The 24,310-nt window shown below is 44.5% G+C and overlaps 1 protein-coding gene and 1 pseudogene across 8 annotated transcripts in view; both read left to right on the plus strand.

Annotated features, from left to right (window-relative positions):
• Grip1 (glutamate receptor interacting protein 1) overlaps positions 1-24,310 on the plus strand; it is a 640,059-nt gene that overhangs the window by 341,912 nt on the left and 273,837 nt on the right. The gene's annotated exons all lie outside the window — the stretch shown is intronic.
• LOC121465025 lies at positions 8,014-8,084 on the plus strand (annotated as a pseudogene).

Consider the following 24,310-nt stretch of genomic DNA (forward strand, 5'->3'; position numbering starts at 1 on the left):
GAAACATTGCCAGTAACCTCTCCCAGGCAAGCTTGCTCCTCATGTAATACTCAGGAGTGTGAGTAATTCCATCAGGCCAGCCGTCTTCATTTGTTTTAATCTGATGCAGTTCACTATTTCTGATGGACTTGTGATATCAGTAGAAATTCATTTTTTACCCTGAAGTCTAACTGTAAAGTGTAACATCATAATATTAATAGATGATTGATCTTGGGGAAAAGCATTTAGATTGTCAATGCACTGCTTTAGAGGACGTGAAAAAGAATTTCAAGAATGATTGAATTATAAGGACTTTTACTAGGTTTGAATTTTGTGAGAATAAGGCAGGAAGGAGGCAGAAGAAAGTAGGCTGTCCTCATTCCCGCCCTCATTTGCCCAACTGAGAGATTTCCTGGTGGTCTCTAAAAGGACCAGAGCAAATTTTCAGATCCTTTTACTTTTCAGGCAGTGATGGACTCAGGCAGAGAATTTGCAAGTTTGTGCTTCTGTTTTCAAAAACAAATACTGCTTATTATTTTTAATGAAGACTGAGAACAAGCGAGGTTTTCTTCTCAAGAGAGACTGAGGGACAACTTAAACAATTTAAGTGGATAATCTGAGTTGGGAGACAAATTTCACCCAGGCTAAAATGGGGGCTGTGAGGAGCCAGAATTTAGAGCCAAACCACAAGGTGGGATTACATCCACTGTGACTCAGGAATTTAGACAGGGACCGGCAGGTAGCAAAGCTGGCTTATAAATACGGCACACTTCATTCCTTGATAGAATACACAGAAGGCATCTTTGGAAAGGAAGATGGGGAAGGAGATAGAGGGAAAATGTTCTTGGCAGAGGAAAGTGTGGCAGCAGAAGACCCTATGGCTTTTGTAGCTTAGACTACTGCAGTGAAGAGGATCACTCAGCAAGAAAACCACTGGCTGTAGAAGTAGGGAGACAGAAGTTTGCCTGGTGGTGGCAGATGTGCAAATCACTGGAATCTTAATGTCCTCTGACCTATTTCTCAGGGACAGCACAGCCTACCTTTGCCTGTTAGATTTTAGTTTTTCTATGGTTTTTCTTCTTTTCATTTTGAGGCAGGATCTCACACTGTAGCCAAGACCGGCTTAGAACTCATTATGTAACCTACACTAGCCTTAAACTGGCAATGATCCTCTTCCCTCAGTCTCCAGGTTCTGGGCTTCCAGGCATGAGCACCATCTCTAGCTCCCATGCTTTACCTGGCATTTTTAACTTATAAATCAATGTGCAAATCGGCAGTAATATAATAGTAGTAATTATTATTAATTATATGCTCTTTGTTTATACTATCTATAATTATTGCTTATTACTATTTATTCACCATTTAAGGGAGAATTAGAAAACTCTGATAGCAACAGCTGTAGTTTAGAAGTCATGGCTTTGGGTCTCGAAAGCCCTGCTTTTGGAAATCTCCCAGAACATACTGACTTTGGGGCAGAGTGGAGCACACTTGGGCCACTTACACACAGAGAGCCAGCTCACTGCTGCTGCTTGCTTCAGTTTAGTTTCCTGTAATAAATAATTGAAAACAAGTCTTAAAAGACTGTGGTTTATTAGTTTTAAATCCTACAGAGTAAGCATTTCACAGTTTGAAGCATTGATTTTTAACTCAGTAGATGAACTGCAGAAAATGAAACTACTTTTTAATTGCATTTATTATAGTCCTCCTGTATGAAAATGTCCAGGAAAATCATTTTGGAATTTTAGAATATAAAGGAAAAAAAGGAACAGAAAGTTGCAGTATTTTTCTCAACAGTCGTTCATTTGTTGACTCATCTGTGCATTTATCCAATGAGTACTTCGGGTTAAAGACTCTGAGTGATCAGTGTGTGCCAGAGACCTTCAGGGTGATGATGAGCTAGACAAGATACCTGGGCAGTGCAGAGGGTATCAGCATCATGAACCTTATCTGAGAGGAAGTAAGATGATGTGGCAGTGTGTACCAGGGACGGCAGTGTGGCTGGAGTTCAGAGAAAGGCTGAGCACTGAAGGAGAAGGAGGAGTGCATGGAGCCATCGTGGGAGACATAGGTCGTGCGATCGCCACATCTTTAAATAGCCTATCATGACGCGCCTGTCTGAAAATGTCTTTAGGATAGATTCCCTCCCTTGCAATCACTGTATCACAGGACAGAACTGTGTGCAAGGCTCTTGATGCAAATCCTCATGGAGTTCTGTGGGGAGGTGGTGCTCAGAGTGCTGGGGTGGGAACACTGAACACCAAGTAGATGAAACCATTTTTCATTGTTATGGTTTGCATCTCTCTGATGGGTTTGATGCTGAATATTTCATGCATTTATTTATTATTTGCCCTGGTTCTTGATATGGATGTATACACATTCATGTGTTTGCACAGGTGTGTGTGTATGTGTAAGCCAGATATTGATTTTTCTGTCTTCCTCAAACATACTCATCACTTTATTTCTTAAGACAGGGTCTCTCGTTGATTCTGCTAGACTGAGTGGCTGAAAAGTGCCTGCAATTTTGCTGTCCTTGCCCCCTGCCAGCTCTGGAATACAGGCATAGGCCACCATACCTGCCATTTTGTTTAGGTGTTAGGGAATTGAACTCAGGTCCTTGTGAGGCAAGCTTCTTGCCGAGTAAGTCAACTTTCTAGCCTCATGCTGGTCCTTGGTGCTCATGTCTTTCTCCATGTATCAATTCCTAGACTTACATCTTATTGGCCTCATTATTGATCCCCAAACACTCTCTAGAGAATAATACTGGTCTTTTCCATATTTGTTTAATTTTTTTTACATTTCTGATTATATCCTATCTCTTTAAGCATTAAGATTTTTTTAAGCATAAAAAGCCCTGTATTTCTATCATTGTTTTCACTTTGAAGATTTTCCATCAGAAATGGTATGTTCACCTAAATGGTTTCCTAGTTCTTTTAAATTTTGTGTTCTATTTGTTTACATATAATCTGATCCAACTGGAGTTTCTTGGGGTGTCTGTGTGACATATCTAGATTGTCTGGATTATTTGGGGGAGAATTTAGCTGATTTTCCTCTCTGCACATTCAGTATTTGTATATATTTCCTTTGTCACTTACTACACCTTTCTGCATACTGGTACCTTCCTCCATTCTGTCTCCTCTTTGCTCATACATCTTTATATCCTTACGTCTTTGGCACGTAGCTTGTTTCTTTTTCTTTCTTTCCTTTTGTAACTTTGCCTTTACAACTATCTAACCATGGTTCAGTAACACCATGTATGTTTACCATGTTGTTATAGAACCATCAACACTATGCATGACCAAATGTTTCATCAGTTTCAACTGAAACCTCTTACGTATCAAGAAATAACCCCAAGCCTCACAGTGATTGAAATCACAATGCACTTGTGAACACCTGATGTAATTACTGCCACCCAACCTACAGCTCTCTCACAAAGTCTATTCCTGTAATTGTTTGTATGTGAGTACAGTATTCTTTTATTTTAGTTTAAATATGGTTTTTACTTTTTAATTGGCACATACTAAGATTGCATATCTTTGGGGCACAACATGACACTTTTGATACATGTAGAAAATGAGTAATGATTGCAGTTTTGACCAGAGTAATTGGTATGTCCGTTCACCTCAGATATTTCTTTTTATAGAGAACTGTGGCATTGTTTTAAATGCTTCTCCTAGTTTTTCTGAGATCCTGGGAGTCATGGCTCTATCACTGCCCACTCACCCAAGCCTGGCATTAGTATTGTTTCTTCTCTCATTGAAAAATATCTCACAAAAGAAATCTAAGGAAGGTAGAGTTTGTTTTGTTTGGGTTCATAGTTTGAGGCTATAGTCTGTTGTGGAGGGAAAGTGCGGTGGAGAGGTCTTGGCTATGGTTTTAGGCACATACGGCAACTCTAGTAGAGAAGCAGATGAATCTGGTGTCTCAGTACTCTTTTCTCCTCCATGAGCAGTCGAGGAAACAGTCCAGAGTTATACTGCCTGCTTTCTGGGTGGGTCTTACTTTCCTCCTACACTGAGACCAGTCTGTTCCTGTGCTCACAGACATGGTCAGAGGCGTCTCTCCTAGGTGGATCTCCATCCAATCAAGTTAGCCGTCCAGAGTAACCATGACACTATCATCCCAGATTCTCCTACTTTTCTCTCTCTTGTCTGCCATTCCCTTGTCCTGCTGGTCCTCTGCCGCTCCGAGTCCTCTAGTCTCTACTCGCTTTCCACTTACCACTGGCCCCACCCTGTTCAGGTCCTCACCACTGGTCACAGGAATTATTGCTTGGCCGATCTCCTCCCTCTTCTTTACCCATTCTTCCTCAATTCTGGCCTCACAAGTATTCCCATACCACTTCTCTACTTTGAAGTCTTCCTGACGCTTGTGACCTTTGGGGTAAAGTCCAGATTCTGGAGAAGGCCTTCCGAGCCCACAGCTCTTCCTTTACATCAGTTGTCCTCTCTCCTCTTAGCGTGCATGCACACACACACACACACACACACACACACACACGGTTACACAGGTCTGTGCATATACACTCATGGACATACACCCCCCAGCAAGTTTATGGTCCATTTACACTGGCTTACATTCACACTGACAGTTTCTCAATCCTGGTCACGGTGCTCTGTCTTTGTTTATGCCTAGAAATGTCTCCTGACCCACTTCCCCACTACCTCGAGCTAGTAGTCCTCTGATTTCTCCCTGCACTGTTACCTCCTGCATCTTAGAAGTCATACTGCTGCAACTAAATAATCCACTCTCTAAGATGCCTATGATGAGGCAGTTTATTTCACAGCCCACACTACACGGTACAGCCGATATTCTCGAACGCACTTCTTTCGTATGATGGTATTTCTTTAAGAATGATGGAAGTGGACAGAAATGATTTTTCACAATGTTCCTCATTGTGACCTCAGCTGAGACCCCTTGCCTCTTCTCATCCTCTTGTTAAACCGAATGATTCAGTGGCTTGTTTAGGGAAGAGGTGGCTCTTCCCCAGCACCCTTCACGTTGGAATGGACCATTATTGTGCATGGCACTGCCTCCTTTTGGCTTCGTTATGGTGACTGTTAATTGAGCTTGTCTTTATTGCACTGCCACTTCGTTGTAACCCATTTCCGAGTAACTGGCTATGTACCTTCTCTGAAATGCGAGTTTTCTTTGAGCTTGGAAAATGCGTGAGGCACACATGAACTCTTTCATAGAACTTTTGCTGCCATTACAAATAAAGATCAAAAGCTACTGCCCTGAAAGCCGAACTCCAGGCATTTAAATCATGACCGGAAACCCTCAGAAGAACAAAAGAAATGAACTCAGCGTAAGAGATGCCAAATCAGAAGAAGGATATGTAACTCCATGTCATTATTAAACGAAGACATCATTGTGTTGTGGTGTGAAAAAGCATTTGTTTCTTCCCTAGGAGATGACTTGAGATTCGTTCCCCGGAAAGTTAGAAGTGTCTAGGTGGTTACATTTTAATGAAATATTACAAATGGAATAAAGCCAATATTTAAGATTTGGCTCAAATGTGTATATAACCTCACATAAATAGGTGGAAATGGCAGAAATAATAGGGCCATGCAGGAAAAATGTGCACTGTCTGTTCCCATCATTTATGCCCAGACTCCTCAAATTTGCATTGCATGACCCGCGCAAAGAGACTTGAATATCTTGAGCATCTGAATTTTCAGTGACTGTTACTAGAGTGTCAGCATCTATTGCAGTATCCTTTTCAGCTGCTTTACTGAGTTCTAGAAAGACACTGATGAGCAACTAAGTACATGCTATTGCAAAACTAACCATGTAAAAGTGGTACTCGAAGGCTCTATTCAAGGTTTGCATGAATTGTGCCAGTTAACCTAGTATGGATTAATTCAAGCCTTAATTAATCAGCAGGTACTATGAATACTATGTGCCTAGAACATTGTTGGACATGGGCAATCCATTGCACCCAGTAATACAAGCCACCACTTATGAAATAATTTGAATGAATCTTGTGACCAATTCTGAACCACTGCTTTATGCTAAAACTCTAGAGGAGTGAAGGTGAGAATTCTTCCTGTTGGTCACCTGAATAGTATGCAACTCCTTGGACTTGTATATCTTTTGCCCATCATCTCGTAACAGTCATTGCCTTTGGAGAAACGGTCCCAGAAAGGTCTACACAATACTGTCTTTATGTTTAGATTATTTAGATTTTTGTCTCATCCATGTGTTTCTTGTTTACAAAATTAAAACAAAATAAAAATGTGTTATTAAGGTGTGCGTATGACTCGGGATCTATGTGATAGAAAAGCCGTTGAGTCAGCAATTGGGGAGAGGTAGTGATGGAGGAAGAAAGAGGGGAGACTACAGAAAGACAGAAGTGCTCAGAGCACCAGTATTAAGGATGGGATGTACCGGGAAGCAATAGCACAGGACCACATGGAGGCCTGCAGAAAGGAGAGGCCATCTTGCTAGGGTTTTGGAGTCAGGTTGTCTAGACATGAATTCTAACTCTAGTCACCTGCTCACTGGACCTTCTTAGACACACAGTCTCTGAACCGTAGTTTAGCTACCTGCCTTGTGGGGAGACTCTTCAAATGGGCATGTAGATCAAGCACACTGCGTGATGCCTAGCACATGGTAAGACTTTAGGTAGAACAAGGGGGTTCAGTGTGGCTCATAAAGAGGGAGGAAGCCCCAGGCAACAGCACAGCACTTCCTGACTTTGGCTATCAGACTTCCAAAATCCTTCTCAACTCTATCCACTACTGTTAGCCTCTGAGATGAGACTCAACCTGCTGTTGGCTTTATCTGAAGCACCAGAATACCTTCCTCAATTATCTCCTTCTCAGCCACATGAACAATTGAAAACACAGATTAAAAGCTCCTAATGTTTCCCATTGCCAAAGGTAAAGGCCCAGGAACCCTGGGTGCCCACTCCTTTCCTGCCTAGCTCCCAGAACGGGGCCTGAGAACTTCCACGTTGAATTCATAGAACTAAAAACCCTGACTGCGTCAAAGCACCATTGGTCCCAGATTACGCTGTTGACCTTGGTCAGTGCTCTTCTTTCTGCCAACAACATCCTTTATTTTCTCTCTTCCTATCTTTCTCTTGTCTGTCCCGGAAAGCCCCTTGGGAGTCCTCCTCTGGCTCCTGTATTCTGCCCCTGCATGGACTATGCATTTGCTGGCCCTGCTCAACAGTTCTCTGTGCTGATGTCCTTGAGCAAGAAGAGAGATATGCTCCGACCCTCCCTGCTGACTTGCCTTTCTTAGGAGGTGGATGGTTAGGTCTTCTTTATCTCACAAGGTTCAGCTCTCTCCCCTCCTCTTTTGACTCCTTCACACCCTGTGTCTACAGGAGGCCCCCGGAGGACAAAGTAGAAAGTTTCTCTGGAGCCAACTAAGGGAGGGATGGAGAAACAAGACTCAGAAGTTAAAGGGACAACCCCCAAATGAAGCTCAGTGTCTCCTGTGATGGTGAAGTTTGATTGTCAACTTGTGTATCTAAGGTGATAATGAGGCACACCTTAGGGTGTGTGGGGGGTGCTTTTCCAACGAGGATTGAGTGAGATGGAAAGATCAGCCCTGAATCTGAGTGAAACCATCCCATGGGCCCCAGGCTGAATCAAAAGGGAAACAGGAAAAAGCCAGCCAAGAGCCATCCCTCTAGGTTGTTTCCTGGTCCATTCCCGCCACCGTGGAGCCACCTACCTGAATGCCTTCTTTCTCATGGACTGTATCCCTTCCAGCCTCCAGCCATAGTAACTTCACCTTTTGAAAGCTGCTTTTTGTAAGTAAATAATATATTTTCTGTCCCCAATTCTAATGATGACCTGGTCTGGTCTAGAGGATGAAAGCAAGAGGAGGAAGAAATGCCTCCTTGATTTCAGCTTAGGAGACTAACAGTTTGCTGTCTGCGTTGACAAAGTGAAAGCAGGTGAAGAAGAACTATCCTGGGAAGAAGTAATTAAGTCATTCAGAATCAGAGATAATGGGACTTCCACGTGTTGGTGTCCTGCATGCAAATAAGAATATGACTTGTGCTCACTTTGGTAGCATGTGCGCGCCTTGAGAGCACGTGTACTAAAATTGGAATGGTACAGAGAAGATTAGTGTGGCCCCTGCACAAGACTATGGCTCAGCACAAATTCAGCTTCTCCTAAAAGAGAAATAGTATTTTAAAAGCATGTGATATCCTCATATAATAAAAATGCTATTGTCCCTAGGCACAGCCTGGCATCTAATCTATGTGAGTTATGGTTTTAGTTTCTTTGCTCATGCCAGTCATATCTCTCATGTGCTCTTTCCAGCGTATGCTCAGGTCTAGGTGTACATTGGCAGTGTAATAATTAATAAAATAATGACAGCTATCATGAGGCTGCATCATCCCATTTAGTAATGTGTGTCTGTTTTCAGTGCCTACTCCCTAGTTATTTTGCGTATTGCAGTAAACGTTTTAGATATTACTTTCTATATTTAACGGTGTGTACAGAAAACGTTTTTATGTCTAGACTCTAGGCAAATCTAGATAGATTGTCTGGATCAATGATAAGAGAATCAATCAATAGCTTCTATTCTTATTCCGCTTCCCTTTATTGAGGTGGGGGGTCTTAATTTGCATTTTCTAATTAGAGCAGTATGTTTGCAATGGTGGCATGAAAAGTTTGGTGTTAAAAATGTCAGAACTTCCTGCAAAAAAACATAACAAACTTGAAAAAGCTTCATATCCACTGTCTTCCGTCTTCCTTCCTCCTTCTATCCTGGAGTCTAATACAAGTCACGGGGCTTTGAACGGACAGAGAAAGATGATGTCAGTCCCATCCGGCCCCTCTTCAGTTCCCTGCAGGAAGACACCCCTCCAGTTCACACCACACAACCTAAATAAACTCGATTCTGTATTTGCCCACACTAAGCCCCAGAGGTCACCAGGCTAAGGGCCAGATGAATTGACAGAAGCTTGCCGATGGGCACATGACCTGCCCCTTCCTCTGTCTGAAGATACTGAAGATGCCATCACAAGAGGTTTTTAGGAGGTGTGACCGCTTTATAGGTAGCTTATGATCATAAAATTAAAACCTGCACTTCCTCCCCACGGAACTCCAGAAGCTTGGCACACCCAAACATTGTTATCCTTTTCCATATCCCTTGGAAGTCAGCCAAAAGGTCACTGACATTTTTATGCTCCTCTTGGTGCAAGGAAAATAAGATATAGGAAGGTCAAGAGAAAAGTTAGCTTTTTGCTGTTTTCCCCTTTAAAGTTCATTTCTGGAGCTCAAGAGTTGAGAACACTTGCTACTCTTGTAGTGGACCAAATTTGGTTTCTAGAACCCACGTGAAAGATCAGTTCTGTAACCCCAGTTCCTAGGGCTCTGCCTTCCTTTTCTGGGCTCTGCCGGTGCTAGACGAGCATGCTGCACATATATGCCTGCAGGCTAAATGTTTGGGCACATAAAATGAAGATAAATATGTCTTTAAACTTTATCAAAGTTCAAGTCATTCATTATTCTCTTCATTGATTCCTTGCTTGTTCCTGCATTCCTCCACGAACAACTGTTCGCAGGGCGTCACGCATGCTGGGTGAACTAGAACCACGTTTGTGCTCCACAGGTTGACTCTTCGCTTCAGAGCCGAAATCACCGTACAAAATCAAGAGCCACCTCCAGGAAGTGTACTTTACGACCCATTGAAATTAGAACATTCATTAATACCTTCATTCAGGGAGCGGTTTTTGAGCACACACCAAGTTCTCTTGGTTGTAAGCTTCCTAACATTCCCCCCTTGGCTCTAACATTCTTGAATTATTTTCTAAACATCTTTACCATGTTTGACTGTATTCTCTCTACTTTTAACTTATGTCCATGCTGGCCTTTAACTTTTATAAGGAACAGAAAACTCGTGGAATTTCCTTTGTATGACTGTTGTAAATTGTGTTTAGGTTGGTTTAGGCTGACAGCTTACTGGTCAGGAAGCATATTAACACGACAGCATTCTGGGTGAGAGTTTCCTATTATTAGAAAGCTAAAGGGACTTGCCCTTGTGTGTGCATCTGTCAGGTTGAGGGACCGTGGTTGAGACACCCCAAAGAATTTTAAAACCATGAGAGCTTCGATGCATTGTCCCATTGGGGTTTTTCCATGGTAAACCTGCATCTCATTAGGTCCGCCCACATTGATGAGTTACATGGTGACTTGATTCTCCCTTCCCTTCTTCACCGAGTTCTGCCCTTTTCCTTCAGACTTCATCTTCAGTGACCCATGATGCACGCTGTTTATCCTCAGTGGGGCTTCTGCCTCCCCTCTGCTGCACAGACTCCTGTTCAGCCACCAAGATCCTCCTGCAGATTTCCCTCCTCCAGGATGCCCCACCACAGGTCCCTCATGGCCCACTCTTAGCCATTTGCTCCCCTAAGATTCTCCTGGATTTTTGCCTTTATTCATCCAAGGAACACACGCCAACTCGCTTATTGTTACCTTCTTCAAGCAACCCCACATATATCAATTGCATTGTGAAACATGCATTCGCTGACTGGTACTTGCAGTGACCCACTTTTTCCTGGAGGCTGCTTGAGGGTGAAGAGCATCATACCCATGCCTATGTATCCAGTACCCTATTTCATTTGGAAGTATTTGCTCTTAGACAGTAGCAGTACCCTGCAGTGGCCTTGAGTAAGATAACCTCTCACTTGCCAGCCAGAGCTTTGAGATTTATGCCCTTGGATCAATCCCATTAGCCATGGATGTGGACTAGAGCCAAGATCAGGAGCAGAGCCGATGGCTGACAAGGTGGCAGGATCATCTCCTCAAGTGTGGCCCTGAGCCCATGCTATCTATACCTGCCAACTTGCAGCTAATCGGTGCATTTTTGGAGCAGGTGTTCCCTGTCCTATGTCCAGTTGCTCCAGAGCAGAGGGGAAGGGGACACCTGGTCACAATTTGTATAAACAGATGCTGGCTAGAAAAGGCTTAGGTTGCTGGCTGTGTCAGCCCCGTGTGCAGTGCATAGAGAAGCCTTCTCCAGGGTGCACAGCTCCTCTGCCATATGCCCATGCCCTTCTCCATTCAGACAACCCAGCCAATTCCACGAGCTGACTCTCTTAGCTGCCCATTTCTCCTGTTGAAATCACGGAGATGTCAACAGGACAGCAATCTGAACGGAGGAGTAAGAAACCATTGTATTTATTATTCTAAGATGTTTCCATTCCTTTATGGCATTAATACAGTAGCATTGATGGCCATCTATTAGCCTTCCAGAGTGACATCAGGCTGGGTTTGGTTGTAAAAGTAGAATGTCGTGACCAGTTTAAACCATACCTCAGCCTAGAACCGGCTCTGGCTCACCCACAGAGTACCTGTTCACTGGGGTGCCTGTGTGATCCAGCATCTGCTTTACCTCGGTGACATAGAAATATCTCAAAAGTAGCGATTATAAGACTTACACACAGAAAATTAGAATAGCAGTCTTTCCGTGGATTGGGAAGAATATGAGATCACAGAAACAACATCAATAATTGATATTACCTCCGGAGTCAACAGCAGTTAATATCGCTGTTGACTGTGCGGCACCAAACACTCACCCTGTAATTAATACAAGACTTGCCGCTAGGTATCGCCTGTTATCTTCTTTTTCAGTGGAAGAAACTGGTTCTAACAGATACTCATGACAATAAAATCATAGCCATATCAACATTTACTACTAGTAGCTCTGTGGTCCATCTCACACACCATGTCAGAACAGAATTCAAACCTTGGTTTTCACAGTCGCAGAACGAAGCCTCCTTGGGGAAGAAATAATTAATTTGCAGAAACTCCATTCTGTTTTGAGTCTAAAAGTAATTCTTAAATTATTTTTTACTTTCTTTCTTCAAAACAAGAGCGCTTGTAGAAATTCCTTTCTGTGACTACCCTGGGCAGCGCTCAGAGCTCACGGGCTATTGGGTGTAGTCTACTCAGAGCAGAGAGCCTAAGGGTGCCATTCAAATCAGTCATAGCGAGCATGGCACTTTTCTTCCAGCAGATGGCAGTGAAGTGACAGGGGACATTCTCTAATGCTCACAGTGCGCCACCGGGGGAGCCAGAAATGTGGAGGAAATGTGACAGAGTTGAGGACCTGCAGTAGATAGCAGGGGCTTGTGTTCTCTGAAGAAGTGGGCCACCAACCCTCACATCTGTCACCACTTCTCCTAATCATTTCGTTTTCTGCAGCGCAGTAGTTATGAACCATGGAGCCTCCGTTGCAATGAGAGATGCATTTGGAGGAAGAGGACTTTCGCTGTCCATGATTACACCCATAAAGCAAGAAGTGTTTTGTGTAAGATTGTTAGCGAATCTGTGGTTCCTCTGGTATTTGGTACACAGCGAGGCCATGAAGTTGTATGCATTTTACCAGAAAGAGCTCTTCTATCACTTGCCAGCTCCTCGGGTTAGTCTGAAGTTTCTAAAAACTGCGTTTGACTCTTTCCATTCTTTCTGGCTCTTCATCCATGATGATCCCTGAGCCATGGGAGGAGGGCTTCTCACACAGGTACCTCCTTCAGGGCCAAGAACTCCCCAGCCGCCTGGCCTCTGTACCTTGGGCAGCTGTGGGTTTCTGTGATGGTTATGTCTAGTACAAAAGGGAGCATCTCTGGCGAGGTTGGCAGATGCACTAGAGGGGGAAGGGAAGATTGTAAGCGGGTCAGAAGCAACCATTTTCTGGACACAGTGGGGGCAGTTTCATGTATGGATTCGCACAAGGTCTACCCAAGCTCAAGCCAGACGAAATTCCAGAATGGGGAGAAGAGGGCATGAACTTCCACCCCTGTCTAAGGAGCTATCGGCAATTGGTAACTGCTGGAAGAGGGCAAACCAGTTTTCTTTAAGTATGTAGCCCCCCAAAAAAACTTTAAAGAAAAAAAGCCAAGCAGTGGTGGTACTCACCTTTAATCCCAGCTCTTGGAAGGAAGAGTCAGGTGGATCTCCGTGAGTTCGAGGTCAGCCTGATCTACAAGAGTTAGTTCCAGGCTAAGTTCCAAAGCTACAATGAAACCCTGTCTCAAAAAACCAAAACCAAAATCAAACAAACAAATAAACCAAAAGTATAGCCCCAGGGGGGTTGGGCAGTGAAGGCCACATGTCCATGAGTGTGGGCAGCACAAGTTACACTTGATGGATTTTTAAAAAGGCACCATTAGATGGCTTAGGGGTGGTTCTGGGAGGGGGTGGGGAGGGTGTTGTGTGTTGGGGGAGTGGGGATCACCTGAAAAAGCCTAAAAGTAATTTGTAGAAAGAGGACAAGAAGTTTGAACCCCTTGAGTCCAGGCAGGTTACAAGTGTAAGAAACTTGCTAAGGACTGGAGGATCTGGGACATATATATTTCCACATCTGGAAAACGGGGTCCTGCTCAGTCCTCCTGAGAATTACAAAACTGTAGGACCTAGGTGAGTTGACCCTGTGATTCTCTAAGATAATGTCACAAAGAGGGTCTTTAAAAAGAGGTACAGGGTATTTTTGAACTATGTAGCTAAGTTGTCATTTCTAACATCCTCTTGGGTGAAACTGGAGCATTTATAGGTCACGGGTGTCCCTTAAGCCACCAGTTTGATGACCAGTTAAGACATCAGGCTCACATGTCATGTTCAAGACCTCGCTCTCTGTAACAGCTACTAAAGAGATGTTATTGTTGCCAAGACAACAGATGTGGTGAGTCACACTCTAGCATCCCCCCTGTATTGAGGACTATTGTGAATATTCTTAGTAACTTCTTTAGCCTTCTTACCAGTTGAATGAGGGTAGATCATTTGTGAATTTTGAGGCACTAACTTTGCATTTACTGAACATTAGTTACCTTCTAATCAGGGGTTTCTAGGTTTATATCTTGACTTAAGATCCTAAAAACTCCTATGAAATACTCAGGAAACTGAGGCACAAGGCCGCTATACTGTCCAGGTTTTATCCTAGATTGTTGCTTCTAAGAATCTGGTTCTGCAGCCCTAACATTCTTGTCCCCCTCTCCTGTCTAAATCAGATGCACAGGAGGTGGGGTGCTCTTCAAGTGACCCCCGGTGTGGCACTTAGCACTGGTGTGGTCGTGGCACTTCTGACCAGACGTCATCTGCCTGGGGTCTGCTGTGAACTCCGGACTCATCTTTATACACCAGCAGGCATGCTTTATTCAATCTCTATTTTATTTTTTTAATCTCCTCTGAACCCAGCAGATCATAAATCCTTTGCTAAATGAGATTTCCAAATAATGGTGATAGATGGCCTTGTCTTTTGTCCCCTGACAAGCTTGACCCTGGCTGTCTTCACAGCAGTCAAAAGGGGCTGTATCCCAGGAAGCACCTAAAAGAAAAAAAAAGGCCACAGTTTAATTCTCCACTCAGAGTCTGAACTTCCCTTAGGCATCCTAAAAGTTTAGACAAGAGAAACACACAGAGAAGGTGATAGATTGCAGCAGTAATGACAGAGAATTAACTTTAATCTGCGCCAGTCCTGAGAAATCCAAGTCTGGTGTGGGAGAAGGGGGTGATGACGGAGGAACATGCAGGGATTTGCAGAGTGCCATCATTTCAAATTCTGTTCGAGAAAGCCAGTGCTGAGATCCAAACCCTGCTGAGAGATTGATAATGGAACACCCAAGGAGAGAAGGTGGGGTAGGACAGGGTGTAAATTTACTCCGAAGATGTCCTGTGCTGTGAGTTATTTCAAGAAGTTCTCTAATATTCCACTTAAAAGATATTTTATTGTATTTCAGGGGAAAATTGGGCCATTACTTTGCAGCTTTTCGCTGTTCACAAGTTTGTGTGTGTGTGTGTGTGTGTGTGTTTCCTCCTGTGAGTAGTGTTTTACAGGCTGGTTTTCTTCATTAGCCTGTGTTTGGGCACAATGTTTCATCATTCTGGGACGCCCTTTGGATAAAACAAGCTCCTGAATGTCTTTCAATAAAACTAGTTCAGGTAAAGAGAGGAATATGGAGGAAGAGAGAAATACTTGATGCTGTGCGTGGAAATAGAAAATGGTATGATTATTCAAAATAGCGTAGAAGTTCCCAGACTACCATACAGTCTGGTACTTCCACATCTAATTACACGGACAAAGGAAAGCAGTGTGAGAGACAAGCCATGTTCACTGCAGTGTGATTGACAAGAGCCGGGATGTAGAATCAGCCTATGTGTCCATTGATAAGTGAGCCAATGTGGAAGATGCAGTCTATACACCGGAATCGAAGGAAAAGGGAGCCCTGCCACTTACTATAATGTGGATGAAGCTGAAGGCCATTGTGGCAAACTTTCTGTGTCTGTAATGACATACGTGATATAGTCAATTTACAGCACAAAGAGTCTGCTGTAGTAGCGGTGGATATTCTTACACGTGATCTTGTGTCCCCTGCTCTGAGCTGCAGTTAGTAGCACACCGCAGGGGTGGAGGAGCTAAAGAGATACAGCTTAAGCCGAGCACTCGCCTAGCATGGGAAGACCTAGGTTTGTTCTCAAATAAGCCAAATAAATAAGAAAGGAAAAGAGGGATGGAGGGAGGACAGCAAGTGTGTGGAAAAGAGAGGAGACCAGTGTCCCTGGTTCCACTGAGGACACACGTTCAGAAGTTTCACCACTTCTAATATTGCCATCTTGGGGCTTGGGCCTTTGATATTTGGACCTTTGTGGTACAGCCAATGTTCAAATTTTTACGGGAAGTGTAATGAGGAAAATTTATAAAGATGAGTAATGCATGCTCCTGCTCATCTGTGGAGTCTAAAAAGTCTAACTCGAGGAAGCAGAAAGCAGACAGTGGGCTCCAGGGCCTGGGAGACAAATGGGATGTTGGTAAAGAGTAAAAACCCAAGAGGACTAAGACCCAAGGATAACGCTGTATTGTGGGGAGTGTGGATGCTGAATGTCATCAGCCTACCAGGTAACCGGGGCAGCCGAGGATATGTCAATTCATCCTACCAATCATCTCAAAAGACGTGTGCGGGGCTGGAGAGATGGCTCAGAGGTTAAGAGCATTGCCTGCTCTTCCAAAGGTCCTGAGTTCAATTCCCAGCAACCACATGGTGGCTCACAACCATCTGTAATGAGGTCTGGTGCCCTCTTCTGGCCTGCAGACATACATGCAGACAGATTATTGTATATATAATAAATAAATATTTAAAAAAAAAGACGTGTGCATTTGCAAATCAACTCATGGTGCTGGTCTTTTGAACACATGCATTTATCTTGCTTACCATTTTTACCTTAGTAAACCTAGAAGGAGGGTCCTTTTGACTGAAGTTTTATTGTGAGAATCCAATGAGAAAATGTGAATTTCCCCAGTCTGTGCTCAGCACTCAGGACCTCCGTGGAACTGTAAACCACGTGATGATGACAGTGTTAACAATAAACACAGGGTGGGGGAACAGACACCATGACAATGTGTCTGTTCATTTTTTTTTTTTTACTTTTATTATTATTTTTTTTTCTCACTTTGGCCTCTCTTCACTTCCTCATTCACCTGTAAATTTGCCTATTGCCTGCCTCTGGTCCCATCACTTGGATTCTCTGTTGAATTCTTGGGTGGACACAGGCTTTGTCATAGCTAATTACCCTTTGGGGGAGGGCTCCTGCAGGTTAATCCTCCCTGCTTTATAATGAGAAGGTGGCTTAGTCCATCTCTAGGGGTCTGGCTGCGTCTGGTCATCAGGTGTTCTCAGCCAGGGTGCCTTGGTCCTGGACCCCTTCTGATCCTCAGCTGCCCTCTGATACTTGCCCAACCTGACGAGGTCCCAGTACACAAGATGGCCTGCCCTTGCTGGCTTCAGTGGCTCACACAGTTGCTAAGACATCTAAGAATGGGGTAATCTCATTTTAGGATATGTCTACAATTTGACTGCTTTTCTCTTTTCCCTAATTTCTCCAGCTCTTCTGTTTTTATGAACGTCTCAGCTTTGCCCCTTTCCTAAAGGCACGGTTAAAGAGGGCTGCCGTCCGTCTATGCCTCGTTTCCTCAGGCAGAGATCAGTGACTGGATGCGTTTGCAGAGCATCTCCCAGGAGCAGTTTGTGTGATTTTCATGGAAAGCAAAGTGAAATATGTAGGCACTAGTGTTTAAGTGAGGAAGAGGTGACCTTCAAGTTGTGATAATGAACTCAGAAACAGAAGAAATGGTTCACAAAATCCTTTACAGCGTGATGAAATGTGGATCTCTTCAGAGAGGCCCAGGAGTGAAATGGGCCCAGACAGGCCCATTTCCTGTCCTTGTTTATGTTTCTATGCATCCTACATACCAGCACCGAAGCCTCTTCACACACGTACACACACACACACGCACGCACATGCACGCTAGCACAATCCTCTGCTGGTCATTGGTTCGTTGCTGTGACAGAGTAAACCAAAGCTCTGTTTTCTTCAAAGAAGAGGAGAGGAGACTCGATGATACTCAACTGCCCCAATGCATATGCCAGAAATGACAGCTTGGCCAGAGCCGGGCTTTCATTTATTAAGTAGAATTCAGGTCTGCACTTTGTGTTCTGAGTTAGAATGTCACCCCCGTCAATGCACTCTCTGCTTGTTTCTGGAGGCTCATTGTCATGGCCACACAAAGATGGCGTTAGGAGCCTGACACTGAGAATTCTGCATCCTTCGATCCCTTTCACATTGTCCTCTTAGTCCCACATTCGACCTCCCCGACTCCTGACCCCTCCCCTCATGGCCATCTGTGTGACTTAACGTTTGCCTCTGAATTGCGTGTGTCGTATTGACCCCGTGGTTTGCCCTGCTCCGAGGAGCAGTAGGGTGTGCACACTTCCCTGGATCAGAAGCGGTAGCTCTAAGACTTACCCTTCTCTCCTTTACTTAAGTTTTAGATTCTGGCCTGTCTATAGGCTATATTAACGTATTCTGAAATGAGCTGGCTCCCTGTACTTTGTTCTCGGGGTGCACGTGTTCTGTCTGGGGAGGGGGGCGGCTTAGCTCCTGGCCTACAGGATGCAGAGCATCACAGTCGCTAGGAGGTCAGTTCGGAGCTGGTGCAGATGGGATGACTAAGTGGTGCATTCACATGCTTCCACAAACAGACGGTCTTAAAGCAGACAGACCGTTCCTGTGCTGTTGCATTAATGCCGTGGCAGCCCGTGAGTGCACATGCTAGGCCAGAGCCCGCGCTGAGCGTGAACGTGGGTTTGTGTCTTGGTCACCTTTCTCTTGGTTGCTCTTGCTGCCTCTGAGCAGGGGAAAACAAGCTGGCTGTGGGTTTCCTCACAGTGGGCAGCAGCAGAGTCCTGATGAATCATCTTGTCAGGAGCACCAGAGATAAATCTGAGGGGTGCGAAGGGTGCATTATCCCCCTTCCCTCCACAAACAGGCAACACACAGACTCCTCTCGATGTGTGCTGTGCTTTCTGCTCACAGTGGAGAGGTTCTGGTTTCACATTGAAAGTCATTTTTTCACTCTATCTCTTATATGCAAGCTTTAGAAGTAGTGTCTATAAAATCGGGCCATTCTAAGGGAAGCCTCCGCTAACTTGTTTAAAGTAAATTTCTTGAGTATGGGCTATATGTTAGGTGCGAGTCTATGCAATGAATAAAACAGACCCTTTTCCCCAACAGTCTTTCCCTCATTAAAACATAAAACCTTGTTGGGAGTGGGGAGAAGCTGTAAGCAAATCAATTATTGAAGTAGTGTGGTGGATGGTGTCTACTGATGTGGAGGGAATAAGCAGGGAATGGCGGTCTGACGGCCGAGAGCACAGGCAGAACTTGAAGGATCTGCCTCACTGGATTCTTTTCCGGAGATCCCACCTGACCTGGCCTGGTTTCCCTGCCGCAGTGGCTCCCCATCAGCTAGGTGCTGTAAACAGGCATGTTTCCAGCCTTCTTCCTGGGACACAAGGCCACCATCACACTCTGGGTCCAGAAAATGCATGGGCCAGCTTTTGTCTCTGCCTCTACCATTGTTTCCTTTTGTCTGTAAGAATTTTGTTTTAAGAGCTATGGATATTTTTCTTATCAGATCTTCTACTTTTTAAAAAGAGGTTTCCAGTTTTATTTTAGTTTTCAAACAATCTTTTTATTTTACATACCAATCCCATTTGCCTCTCTTTCCACTCCTCCCACTCCCCCCACCTTCTCTTCCATTCCACCCCCATCCATTGCTCAGAGAGGAGTGGGGAATCAATAAAGTCATATCTATTGAGGGAGGACCTAGGCCCTCCTCCTGTATCTAGACTGAGTAAGGTATCCCTCCACAGGGAGCAGGCTCCAAAAACTCAGTTCATTCACTAGGGATAAATACTGATTCCAGGCAAGTGGCCTCCAAAACTGCCCCAAACACACTACTGTCACCCACGTTCAGAGGGCCTAGTTTGGTCCTGTGCAGGTTCCCCAGCTGTTGGCCTGAAGTCAGTGAGCTCCCACTAGCTTGGGTCAGCTGTTTCTGTGGGTGTCCCCATCATGGTCTTGACCCCTTACTCATGTTATCGCTCCTCCCTCTCTACAACTGGACTCCAGGATCTCAGCCCAGTGCTTCCCTGTGGATCTCTGCATCTGCTTCCCTCAGTTAGTGGATGAAGGTTCTATGATGACAATTAAGGTAGTCATCAGTCTGATTACAGGGGAAAGGCAGTGAAGGTGTCCTCTCCACTATTGCTTAGATTCTTAACCGGGGTCATCCTGCGGTTTCCTGGGAGTTTCCCTGTTGTCGGGTTTCTTGCTAGCCCTCCTTTTCTTTATTCCTCCATCGTGTGCTTATTCACCAAGTAAGCATCACAAGGTCACAGTACAGAGCACAGCTCAGGCTGTGGTCTTGTCCGGAAACAAGTGGAGGTTACCTCTAGGGAAGCATCTTCTAACTTAGCCCATATGGAGCAAAAAGAATGAATTTTGAATATTATTACAAGACCTAAATTGTTATGCTCTGCTCGGGTAGTGGCTTGGACACTCACATAAATTGCTATGAGTGTTGGTCCCCGATTGTACCCTGAGACAGGAGGATTCTCCCCCGCTCAGTGCACATACGTTGGGGGCTAGAATAAGGCAACTGCTGAACCAAGCGCACAGGTCTTTCTTTCTAAGAAATACAAACCTCAGCTATACAGTGAATGTGCAGGTCTGGCCTAGGATTTTGGCAGTCATAAATGGAATATGTTCAGAGGACTTTGCTGGCTAGTTTTTTGTCAACTTGACACTGGAGAGGAGGGAGCCTCAGTTGAGAAAATGCCTCCACGATAGAGCTGTATGCAAGCCTGTAGGGCATTTATTACTTAGTGGTTGATGTGGAGGGCTCAGTCCGTGGTGGCTAGTGTCTTCCCTGGGCAGGTGGTCCTGGGTTCTACAAGAAATAAGACTGAGCAAGCCATGGGAGCAAGCCAGTAAGCAGCACCCCTCCGTGGCCTCTGCATCAGCTTCTGCCTCTAGATTCCTGCCCTGCTTTCCCTCAGTGATGGACTGTAACCTGGAAGTGTAAACTGGAATAAACCCTTTCTTCCCCAAGTTCCTTTGGTCCTGGTGTTTCATCCCAGCCATAGAAACCCTAACTAGGCAGGGGTCGGGCGGGGGTGGGGAGTTCATACACTAGTGTCAGCCTTCGGAGGAAGTCGGTGATGGTGTCATATAGGAAAGCAGCTTTCCTGCTCAGGAACAAACAGGAAGCTTGAGGTGACTCAAGTCTAATTTGAGATGTCTGCAATGGGTGCCCACAGATGCTAGTATCAAGAATTAAAGAAGACAGTTTCAGAATAAGAAATCAAATTTGGGTTGATAAGCAAAAAGGAAGAGTCTTTTCCAGAGCCGGGGAATGGATTAATTGCTGAAGAATTAAAACAATGTTAATTCCCTACAAGGTTAGGACACAGCTTGAGAGAATTCTACCGTGGAAGGGTAGTCTTATGAACCCTAGCCCCCACTTCCCTGTGGTTTGGCCGAGGAGACCATCCATCTTGTCACACAGAGCCACAGGGAAGAAGGCGTATTCTGTGGCCAAATGCTGGCCGCATCATTTCCTTTCTAGAGAAACGCGTGGTGGTTCTAGAGCCTGGCGCTGCTCTCTGGACCTGAGGACACAGGTGAAGTCACGCATTGTTAGCATTTCACATGATCACACAGCAGAGGAGTGACTCCCCAGGGCACACAGCCAGCCGGCACCTTCCAGCTACTCCCCATCCCTTCTTGACACGGTGCCTCCAGGAATAGTGACATTGACCCTGGACGATATGCTTCCAGCGTATCTCCTCTTCTATTGCCCTCCCTAATTCGCACATTGAACATGTCCCACCGTGCACTTTTAGCAGAAGATGCTGCTGTTCTAACTCTGGGATTCCCATCCTCTTCATGTTCAGTGTACTAATATTCTTCCTTTGGCACAGTGAAGGGCACGGGGTTCTGGACTAGGTTAGCAAGTGGCACAAGGGCTGGCTCTTGGGGCTACCATCTTAAAATATAACTTGTCTGAATAACGCTTCCGAAAGGGCATCGTTGGGGCCAACCATTATTATCTGTGAGGGGAAGAAATCAGGGTACTCATTGCGAGCCAGCTGAGTATGCCCTACGCTGTTTAGAAGATAACCTAAATGTTTTGGGCATGTTGAGGCAACTGCCTTTGAGGAATACAAAAGTCAGTTGTTAAAATAAGTAAACAAGTGAGATCTTTCAATTGTGCTTCCTATCAAATTTATGAAATCACTTGAAAGGATGGAGAGAATATTGTAATTTAATTATAACTTCATTCTCATGATATCAAAGAGTGGATTATTTATCTATAGTTGATCTCATTTTGATTTAATTTTTAACAGTATTCTAGCTGTATGTATATGGAAAGGAACTTGAGACCCTTCCTTGTCAGTTATCCAAAGAATCCATAAACACAAAAATTATTTTGACATAGAAAAATAAAGGGATGTGAAAATTTAATCAACAAAACATATACAGTCTCTGTGTCCATATCCTGATGTGTTATGGTCACTTTAATTTTAATAACGCTGGCGTCCATGAGCAAGCTGAAGATCTTGTTTTGTTTTGATTTTTGTCTATCACTCGCCACCTCATCTTATGAAGTCCGTGCTATTAAGATCATTTAAAATATCGTGACAAAAGATACAAGCCAGACTGAAGGGACAACTGCGGTAACACGTGGCCTACAACGATCTCCCACTGAAATGTGTCTACCTCAGCAGCCACCTGGTCATCATTCTGTGTCCATACACACATTAGCCTTGCTGCAGCTGACTTGGGCATGGGCAGGGGTGAGCACCCGAAGGCCTAAGAGACACAGTCTCTTGGCGCCCCCTGCCGGATGTAATGTGTAGCAGTCCTTAAAGGGTCTTCTCATTTTCTGTCAAAGGAGCAATAGTAAGAAAACTAAAAATAGAAAGACTACCCGGGGCCGGATGTAGCTTGAGAAAAGATGACTATGCACACTCTAGGTTCCGTCTGTGGAGAGCAACGACGGCAGGGGTGAGCAATTTTGGTTCTTCTTGCTCTTCAATATACACCAGCTGAGTCATCTGCCTGAGAACCCAGTCCGTACCTGAAATAAAAACCTGAACGCAGCCACCCCGGTGATGCTTTAAATTCTCTGTAAATGTAATACCCTTGCATTATGCCTGAAGAAAGCTGACGTTTATAGAAACCCTGAAAGAAGTTATCATTCCAAGGGATTAATCTGCTCCAAATCTGGCAAGCCCGTGTCTTTATATATTGGGGCTTGGGGTTCATTTGTTCATTTGCTTGGTTTGCTATTGTTTTAAAGGCAGCAATACTCCTGAGCTGACAAAGTCGTCTCCAGATTATCCTACAGCATCACCAGATACACACTGGATACCATTTAGATGCTTTATAATATTTTAGCCACTACTCGGTGCCCTTCGGGGAGCATGTTGTGAAATCCAAGCGACCTGTAAGGGTGAGCCGCTCCAGGTGACCGAATGCTTATTAGGTTCAAAGATGCATAGCTATATTTAAACTTGCATGCACGAAATGTGGGCCACTCTGTCTTGCGGGCTCCTGGGAGGAGGCTGTGGACGAGTCTACCAAAATGCCTTGGTCCCTGAGACAGACAGCTGTGAGCCAGAACAAGTTTGTCTTGGGGAGGTTCTGCTGATGCAGGAGTTCACTACTCTAGGCTCAGTTGGACCAGTCGGAAAGGACAGAATGCCTAACTGGTGTAGATGTACCGATCTGGGAATTGTTCCAGGGAAATCTCTGGCTACTGGAGGGCCTGGAGTAGGAAGGTAGGAGATTCCCTTATGTCCAGGAGAGGGCTTTCTCAAGGGGCTCATATCTGGTGTAGAACCTGAGCCTGCTGCTAGGATTAGTGTAACAAGAAGATAGCCCCTAAGGTGGAGAGCCTAAGGCTCCCAGACTGCTCCAGGATGAGCTGTTTCTCCTCCAAGAAAACTGGATAGTTTATTTTTTTTATATTTAACTTTATTTTATGTGCATATGGTATAATGGTGCCAGATCCCCTGGAACTGGAGTTACAGACAGTTGTGAGCTTCCATGTGGGTGCTGGGAACTGAACCTGGGTCCTCTGGAAGAGCAGCCAGTGCTCTTAACAACTGAGTGATTCCTCCAGCCCCCAATAGCTTAATAATTTTGAAGGTCTTTCTTGGGACCAGAGGACAGGGAAAACAAACAAACAAATAAACAACCTGGCAGTGCCAGTAAACATGGGAACTGTTTGACCATGTTAGCCTTAAAGAAGAAGCAAACTTGATTCAAAGCTATGTGGTAGCAGGAGGGGCAAGAGAGTCTGTAAGATCTTGAGATTTATCTGAATAGACATTAATAAAAGAGACCAAAGTAGTAACGTTCCCCAAGCAAGACTGTGTTAATACCACTTGACAGCTGTGTATTCTGAGGGCCTGGATTTGGGGAAGATGTTAGATTCGGGAGAGGATCGGGAGAAGAGTTAGCTAGAAATATTCACCTCACATTAACTAATAATCCAAGCCTCAGGCAACTAGGTTTATTTCTGAAGAAAAAATAAAAGGGAAGTTAAAATATTTCTAGAGATGGCGTTAAAGGAACAAAAGTGCGAAAGGGATCATTCTTTTGAAAATTGTGGTATTGAGCTATTTAAAATGTAGGAGGCCCACAGTCCATTTAACTTTGCCATTCCCGTTGGTTATTGGTAGCTGATGGCTTTAGGGGGACCATCTGTGGTAAGGAATCCTGTTCCTTTCAGCTGTTTTTCTGTTGACCTCCAAAGGGCAGGTGTTTGTATTCCCTATTGATGAATGGATAGTGCTTTAGATGAATGACATGGGTTTTATGAATGAAGATGAGATATGATCGCTGAGTAGAAGTTATTTTGGAATCCAGCTCTACAGACTTAAACATTCTTTCAATGTGTGTGCGTGTGTGTGTGTGTGTGTGTGTGTGTGTGTGCATGCGAGAGAGAGAGAGAG

This window comes from Microtus oregoni, unplaced genomic scaffold, assembly GCF_018167655.1.
Source record: "Microtus oregoni isolate MIOR12 unplaced genomic scaffold, Mior012 000001F_ref0000356, whole genome shotgun sequence".
Taxonomy (NCBI): Eukaryota; Metazoa; Chordata; class Mammalia; order Rodentia; family Cricetidae; genus Microtus; species Microtus oregoni.